Below are 7,825 nucleotides of genomic sequence, written 5' to 3' on the forward strand. Positions count from 1 at the left end.
TTTTCATTACATGAACTGCTGCTTCTGCAGCGCCATTTCGGTGTGGCGAGTCGGCTGGGTGGAATACCCACGTCCAATCTGTGCCAGTCTCGGCAGCTCTCTTTTGGACTTTTTCCTTGTCGACACTTGCCAGGAACTTGTAAAGTTCTTCCAATACTGGCTTAGCTCCAACAAAGTTGGTTCCCTGGTCAGACCAGAGCTTCTTCGGATGGCCTCTCAGGGCAGTGAAGCGTTGAAATGCTTTCAGGAAACCTTCTGTTGATAGGTCTTCTACGACGTCAGCATGCACCGCTCTTGATGCCATGCAGCAGTAGACAATGCCCCAGGCTTTCTTGCTAGTCCTTTTCTTCACTGCATCTCTGATGGTGTAAGGGCCGAAGAGATCCAACGTTGTGTATTCAAAAGGTGCAGCTGGCGTTGTGCGCTCCGGCGGGAGGTCGCTCATAACTTGCTGGCACATTTTTGCCCTGTTCTTCCGGCAGTGAATGCAGGAGTCGATTACTTTTCGAGCAACTCTTGGTCCTTGCACAATCCACGCCTTTTCCCTTATTCGTAGAAGGGTACCAGCTACTCCCTCATGGTTGGCCCGGTGGGCTTCTTCAGCCAGAAGGATGCTAACCCACTCCCCGTAGGGAATCAAGGGCACTCCGGGCCGTCCTTCAGTCATAGTTTGGACTCGGCCGTGGCACAGTAACAGTTTAGAAGTTTTCTCCTCACGGACTACAAGCCTGTTTAGTGTAGTTTCAGGAAACTTCACTCCTTTCTGAGCTGCCAGGCTTAGTTCTTCGAAGGCAGCTTGACGTTCAGTCACTGTCAAGGCCTCCCACTTTACTGGTGTGCAGGTTCTCTTCTTCCGTGATAACCAGAACTTCACTGCTCTTCTGACGAAGCCGATTACATTACAGAGCTTGGTCAGCGTGCTGTATCTTCTTGGGTCGACTTGGTCCACAAGCGCAGCGCCCCAGAGCTTGGGAACTTTGCTCTCTTCTGAGGGAAGGGCTGTCGCATCTGAAGACTTTTGTGGCACTCCGTCGTCCGTCTTTTTCTTCTCATGACTGTCAGGGGGAGTCATCAGCTTGGCCTGTGCTCTCGTAGTTACAGCTGAGAAGGACTTTCTTTGGAGCTTGCTCACGACGTCTCTAGCAGCAGCCACTACTTCGGAGGCAGATTTCATGGGCCATTCTTCTTCAGGATCGGCCAGGAAGTCAGGACCATTTTGCCATACAGAGCCCTCTTTGAGCAGTTCAGGGGTGCAGCTGCTCCTTGTCACTAAGTCAGCAACGTTTAGTGCTCCAGGTATCCACCACCAGTCTTCTACAGGGCCAGCCTTCTGGATCTCCCCAACTCGATTAGCAAAGAACGTCTGGAACCCGTAGCTCTCTCTTTGGATGGCACCTAGCACCGTCTGGCTGTCTACGAAATGGAACCATCTCTCCACTTCCAATCTTCCATGCTTCAGCACGTAGCCCTTTAGACGAGAGGCAAACACAGCTCCACAGATTTCGGCCTTGACCGCGTCACCCTTCTGGTCAAGAGGGGCTAGTTTTGCCTTTGACTCTATCAGTCGGGTGACTACACCATCGGATGTCCTCCACCTTAGGTACAGTACAGCTCCATAGGACTCACAGCTTCCATCCGAAAACGTGATACCCCAGGGCTTCCCCCTCCAGCCGGAGGGCGTGATGCTCCTGTGAAACGTGATGCTGCTCAGTCTTGTGTACTCCTTGAATAGCTCTACTGCTTTTTCACGGAGGTCATCAGACAGTGGTTCATCCCAGGTGTCTCTCGTCAGGTTTCCGGCCTCCTGGAAGGCTCTCCTCACGAGAATCACTCCCTTTTGCTTCATTGGTGTTGCGAGACCTAGAGGGTCGTACAGTCCAGCAACTTGGCTTAGTAGCACCCGACGTGACAATGGGTTTGGCGTCATCTCCACAACTTCCTCTTCGCTCAGGTCTTCTCCAGTTCTCATCTTCCCCTTTCTACTAGAGAAGTTGATGGATACCATGACAAAGAGCTTGTCGTCACGGACGAGGTAACCCACCCCTAATGCCTTGTTGTTCTCTTCTTTGAGCTGGTTAGGGAGAATCAGTGTTTCAGGTTTGGATTCTGTGGCATCAATCCTCCCACTTTGCCCAGACCGGACCCAGGGCTTCAGGTGGAAGCCTCCTGTCTTCAGTATAGCTTCAACCCCCTCCAGGATCTCTTCAAGTCTGCTGGGGTCATTATTTGATGCAAAGATGTCATCCACGTAGCTGTTCTCCTGAATGACACTTCTTTCATCCACAAGGTGGGAGAACTGAGGAAGATTGGCAGTCTCCCTCATAGCCACTTGCGCTATGCATCCGGCTGGCTTATCTCCCATGTTCACCCTTACAACGGCATAGTCTTCAATCGTGTCCTGTGGTGAGTCTCTCCACAGGAATCGGTGAAGATGGACTTCTTGCTCTTCCAGCCAAACTGAATTGTACATCTTTTTGATGTCGCCGATAGCAGCAAACTCTCCCTCCCGGAATCTGAGTAATACTGCCCGAATGGGGTTTAGCACGTCTGGACCCTTTAGCAGGATGTTGTTCAGGCTCACTCCCCTGTATTCTTGGCTGCTGTCCCAGACGATACGCACTGGCGTGGTAACTGAATGGGGATTGGGTGCTGTCAGATGACTCACCCACCACACTGCTCCCGGCCACTCTTCCATCATGGACTTTGTCAACTTCACCGCTGCTCCTCTTTCAATCATTTCGTGGATCTGCCTGGAGTAGGCTTCTTTCCACTTGGGATCTTTTTCAAGGCGCCTCTCTGTTCGTAGGAACGTTGCTTCCACTACTTTGCGGTTGTTGGGGAGTGATGCCGGATCCTCCTTCCAGGGGTACTTTGCATCCCAGTGGGGCTCTCCACTGTGCTCATCCCTTTCTTTGAAGGTCAAGCCTGCTTTTATACGCTCCATCTCCCTTTCTTCAACCAGCGTCTTTCCTCCCGGAGAGCATTTCCCGCAACGACAGCCCCCGCAAGCAGGGTCACATGCTGCTCCAATGCTGTCCATCTTCAACCAACTTATGGCATCGGTAGCGCTTGCAGCGGTAGTTGCCCTTTTCACATTACCCACAGGCCTTGAGACGTTTAAAAGGTGTTCCTTTTCCACATTGCCCACAGGCTTTGGTACATTGGAAAGGTGTTCCTTTTCCACATTGCCCACAGGCTTTGGGACATTGAAAAGGTGTTCCTCCACCCTAATGGCTGCCGTCCTCATGGAACGAGCAAAGTGTGTTAATGAATGGCGTGTTGTCACCTCCACCTCTTCAAAGAGGTCCGGATGCACACCACTCACGGTCTTGCCCAGGGGGCCATCCCACAGCACTAGATCACCGATTCTATGCAGTCTTTGCGGTGCTAGTCGGCCTTCGCGAGTGCTGATGAGAAGTTCAATCTTCTCGGGACGGGCCAATTCTCCTGGCCTGACCCTTGGGAAGAACTGCTCCAGTTCTTCTGATTCCACCACTCGATCCACTTTGGCGATGTCATCCAAACCGTAGCAGATCATCTCGTGGGATCTTAGGGTTCCTCTTGGGGTCCATACTTTGATTGCCACAAGATATCTCCTTGTGTCGACCCTTACCTCCATCTTCCCGACTCCAGAAACCACCAGTGTGATTGGTTCACCAGTCAGTCCGAGTCTTTTAGCGGCTTGGTGCGTGATATAGTTGGTGTCGGAGGCGAGGTCAATCAGGGCTCCAATATAGTCTCCTCCTCTTGTTGTGACATCCACAAGCATCATGAGGACCGGTAGCTCCTTCTCCACCAGACTGTACTTAGAGCATACTTTTGAGGTTGCCTTGTTAGTGAAGGCTTTCTTAAGATCCTCCATCTCTCTCGGACTCAACTTAGTTGCAAGTCTGGCTGTGACGGCTTCCTGTTCCTCTGTCAGGCCACGAGGCCCTCTCTTCTTTTCGACCCTGGTCTCCCTTCTGGTTGACGCCCCCCTTCCTTCTGAGCTGGGGCAGAGGAGGTAATGATGGTCTGCAGGAGCGTCCTCCCCAGCACACCCTTCCTTTCGGCAGGGAAAACCCTGTTTACATGCTCTGTCAGCCCCGTGAACGCTCAGGCATCTGGGACACGCCTTTGTCTTCTTTACCTGGACATTCTTAACTGACAGGTTAGCCTTCTTGAAGGCTGGGCAGGCGTAGAGTCGTCCTCCATGTTTTTCATCTCCACACATAGTGCACGGTTCTCGCTGGGACTCCCTTTTGATCTCACTCACTGCTGTCTTGGTGAATGACTGCTTTTCCTGCCTCCTCTCTCTCGGTTTCTCCCGCTGGGCCGTCTTCTCATTAACATAGGTGGTTCCAAGATCCATCTCTGCTAGCCTTTCGAGGATCCCCTCCTCCACTTTCAGAAACGTTAAGAGCTTGTCGAAATGATTCCCTTGGTTGACATCATTCATGGCGTCCTGCTCATGGGAAATCCATTTCCTCTTGACCTCCGCGGGAAGTTTCCCTACTATCCTATTGATCATCAAAGGATTTTTGATGGCCCCCACCATTTCCAGGTCTTCTAGATCGCACAGTGCCCTTTCCACTGTCTGGATTAAGGTTATTGCCTTCCTAGGCTGGTTGCCCTTCACCGCAGGCATTTCCTCCAGTTCCTCCAGGATCACCTGAGCAGTAGTGCCCTTGTTTCCAAACCGGTTATCCAGGAGTCTAAAGATATCCATTGACGTTCTGCATGTATCTAATCGAAGCTCTGTCTTCAGTGCCCCTTCCAGGCTGTCAAGTAGGTGAGCCCTCTTGCACACTTCTAACCCTGAGGGTTCTGCATGTCCCTGGAGTTTCTCCCAATTGTTCCGCCAGTTCCAGTAGGTCCTTCTGTCCCCGGAGAACATAGGCAGACTAATCGGCTTCACCTTGACTTTGGGCCTGTAGTACTGGGCGCTGCCATCTCCTCCAGATGCCATGCCTGACCAACCGTGGGATTCAAAAGCTGCCTGCGGAGCTTCAGTGACGCCGTGCTGTCCTGTACGGCCACTCTGCAGATGTGGTGGTATGCCTGAGGCTGGGAATGACAAGCGCGGAGTCCCACCGTCTCTTACTGGTGTTGAGGACTGGTGCTGCATTGTCCAGGCCGGAGCGGGTGGCCCCACATATGCACGCTTAGGATAGACACTGCCACTGGATACAGCAGGCCGGTCTCTAAGGCTATGCACTTGCGGGCTGGCTGGGGTTGTAGTATGCTTTGACGGGTCGTTATGTCCCTCATCTACCACCACCACTGACGATTCGTCTTTCTCGTCAGCTCCCTTAACCTCCCTGAGCGCGGCCCAGTCTTCCAGTAGCACTTCTTTTTGGTCCTTTAGGATCCTGTAAGTAGTCTGCATCTCCTCTGCTTTATCCACAGGGACAACGGATAACCACTCATTCATCACTTGTACAAAGTCATAGAGTCTCCTCTCTAGACCTCTCCTCTCTCTCTCTCGTTGCTCTGCGGATGCCGCCTGCAAGCTACGCACCTGGACCTTCCCCAAAGCATCATCAAACTCCCCCCTCAGGATTCTCACATTCGGTTCTGCACAGCGGGTCCATAGTTCCGCCCGGACCCTCTGATCTGTGTCTTTGAGCCTTTGTCTACCGGCAGCCCTCTTCGTCTGGACTTCTGCAATCGCTCCTGCGTTTGCGGTCTCATCCTCCTCTTTTAAGGCTATCTCATATGCATTCCAGAACCCCAAGAGTCTCTTCCACTCATCCTGGAGTGCTTTTCTCTCTCTGTCCAGTTCCAAGGCTGGCGCACGATCAATAGCATCGTCGATCTGATCTGCTATACTCCCGTATGTGGTCACTGCATTGATTAGCTTCTTCTTTATGTCACCACTTGACCCCATATTGCTTTCCGTCTTATTGCTCCCCTCTACTGGCTTTCAGTGCACATATAGGGACCCCGGAACAGTTTGATTACGGCTCACTAGGTAGCAGATCGCAGCAGAGAGAACAATAGCAGCAAAGTCAATAGCAGCAAAGTCAATGGCAGCAAAGTCAATAGCAGCAAAACCAATAGAGCGCTGCTGCAGCCTCCTTAGCACGTAGCAGTGTGTTGTATCTTCAACAAGAGACAATAGGGCTTCCTTAGCATGTAGCAATATAGCATAGCGTCCTCAGCGTAGCTTTCTAGCAAAACATCCAGCAACAATAACTCAGCATGTAGCAGCGTAAAACAGCAGCCGTTGTATCTTCAACAAGAGACAATAGGGCTTCCTAGCATGTAGCAGTATAGCATAGCATCCTCAGCGTAGCTTTCTAGCAAAACATCCAAGAGACAGCGTAGCAAGAGACAATAGAACTCAGCATGTAGCAGCGTAGCATAGCATCCGTAGCGTAGCCTTCTCTAGCAAAACATCCAAGAACAATAGAACCCAGCATGTAGCAGCGTAGCATAGCATCCGTAGCGTAGCCTTCTCTAGCAAAACATCCAAGACACAATAGAACTCAGCATGTAGCAGCGTAGCATAGCAGCCGTAGCGTAGCCTTCTAGCAAAACATCCAAGGAACTAGCACTTAGCATGTAAGCAGCAGCATCCACAGAAACAGTCACTTTACGTCTTTTAGCTTACAGCCTTTCTCCTTTTGGTCCTCAAGCCTTTTTTACCACTAGTAGTCAATATGAGCGCTATTTTACTTCCCTTTAACGGCTTCTCCGCCGTGCAGCGTCGAGTGAAAGTGGTCCGGTCGTCACGTCCGCTTTCTCCCCGCCGTCTGTTCCACACGTTCTCCTCCTCCGGAGGCGACGATGGTTTATAACTGTCCAAATATCTAATCAATCACACCCTATGTAATCGTAGATCTCCCTTTGGAAAGGTAGGTAGAGCCGTGGCCAGTGGATACAACTCAAACAAGTGTCTTTTATGGCGTTTTATTTCTGTTTCATTCACACACAAACTCTCACACACATATCTAACACTATACTGGTCGTTACAACGGTAGTTAGCAGGTTATAAACCTGCAGATAAAACATAGAACATAGCAATCATTACCGACATGAAATACATCTTCACAAGGTATAATATATATATGCAAGAAATAAGTTATGTCGTGTAAGGTCGGAGCTTAATTGTACATACCATCTGCCCACCGCGGCTCTTCTTTGTTACTGAGATACTAAACCAAAAGCCCCGGTGCTAGGAAAGCTGACGCATGCGCAGTACACTTGGTCACGATGGCAGGCATAACAAATAGCTTAAAAAACCCTCAGAAAGTTAGATAGTAAATACATAAATCACCCCACTACTAGGACAATACTTTCTATGCGCGGATTAAGCCGCTAATCTACCTAAATCTTAATGAAAGTATATAATTAAATCACGCTAAACCGGACGTGCGTCATCACTCCGTCATTTCTGAACAAACGGTCATTTACCACGGGATGGCGCTAGAGGGCCATATAAGTAGTTACATGTCAACAAACACTCCACCCTCATCATAATCATAGATTATTCCACAATTATTTAATAATAATATACAAGCTCTCTGTTCTTTACCTCATGACTGACAGTAAGACACTCGTTAAGGACAGCTTAATCACGGATTTGCAGACGTGTGTGTGTGTGTGTGTGTGTGTGTGTGTGTGTGTGTGTGTGTGTGTGTGTGTGTGTGTGTGTGTGTGTGTGTGTGTGTGTGTGTGTGTGTGTGTGTGTGTGTGTGTGTGTGTTTTGTCTTCTACTCCACTACATCTCAGAGGCAAATATTGTACGTTTACTGCACTACAATTATTTGACAACTTTAGTTACCAGTTACTTTGTAGATTTTGATTATTATTACAAAACATACATAACCCACTTCAGCCC

Source organism: Gymnoscopelus microlampas, assembly GCF_963454915.1.
Source record: "Gymnoscopelus microlampas genome assembly, chromosome: 20".
NCBI classification, from domain to species: Eukaryota; Metazoa; Chordata; class Actinopteri; order Myctophiformes; family Myctophidae; genus Gymnoscopelus; species Gymnoscopelus microlampas.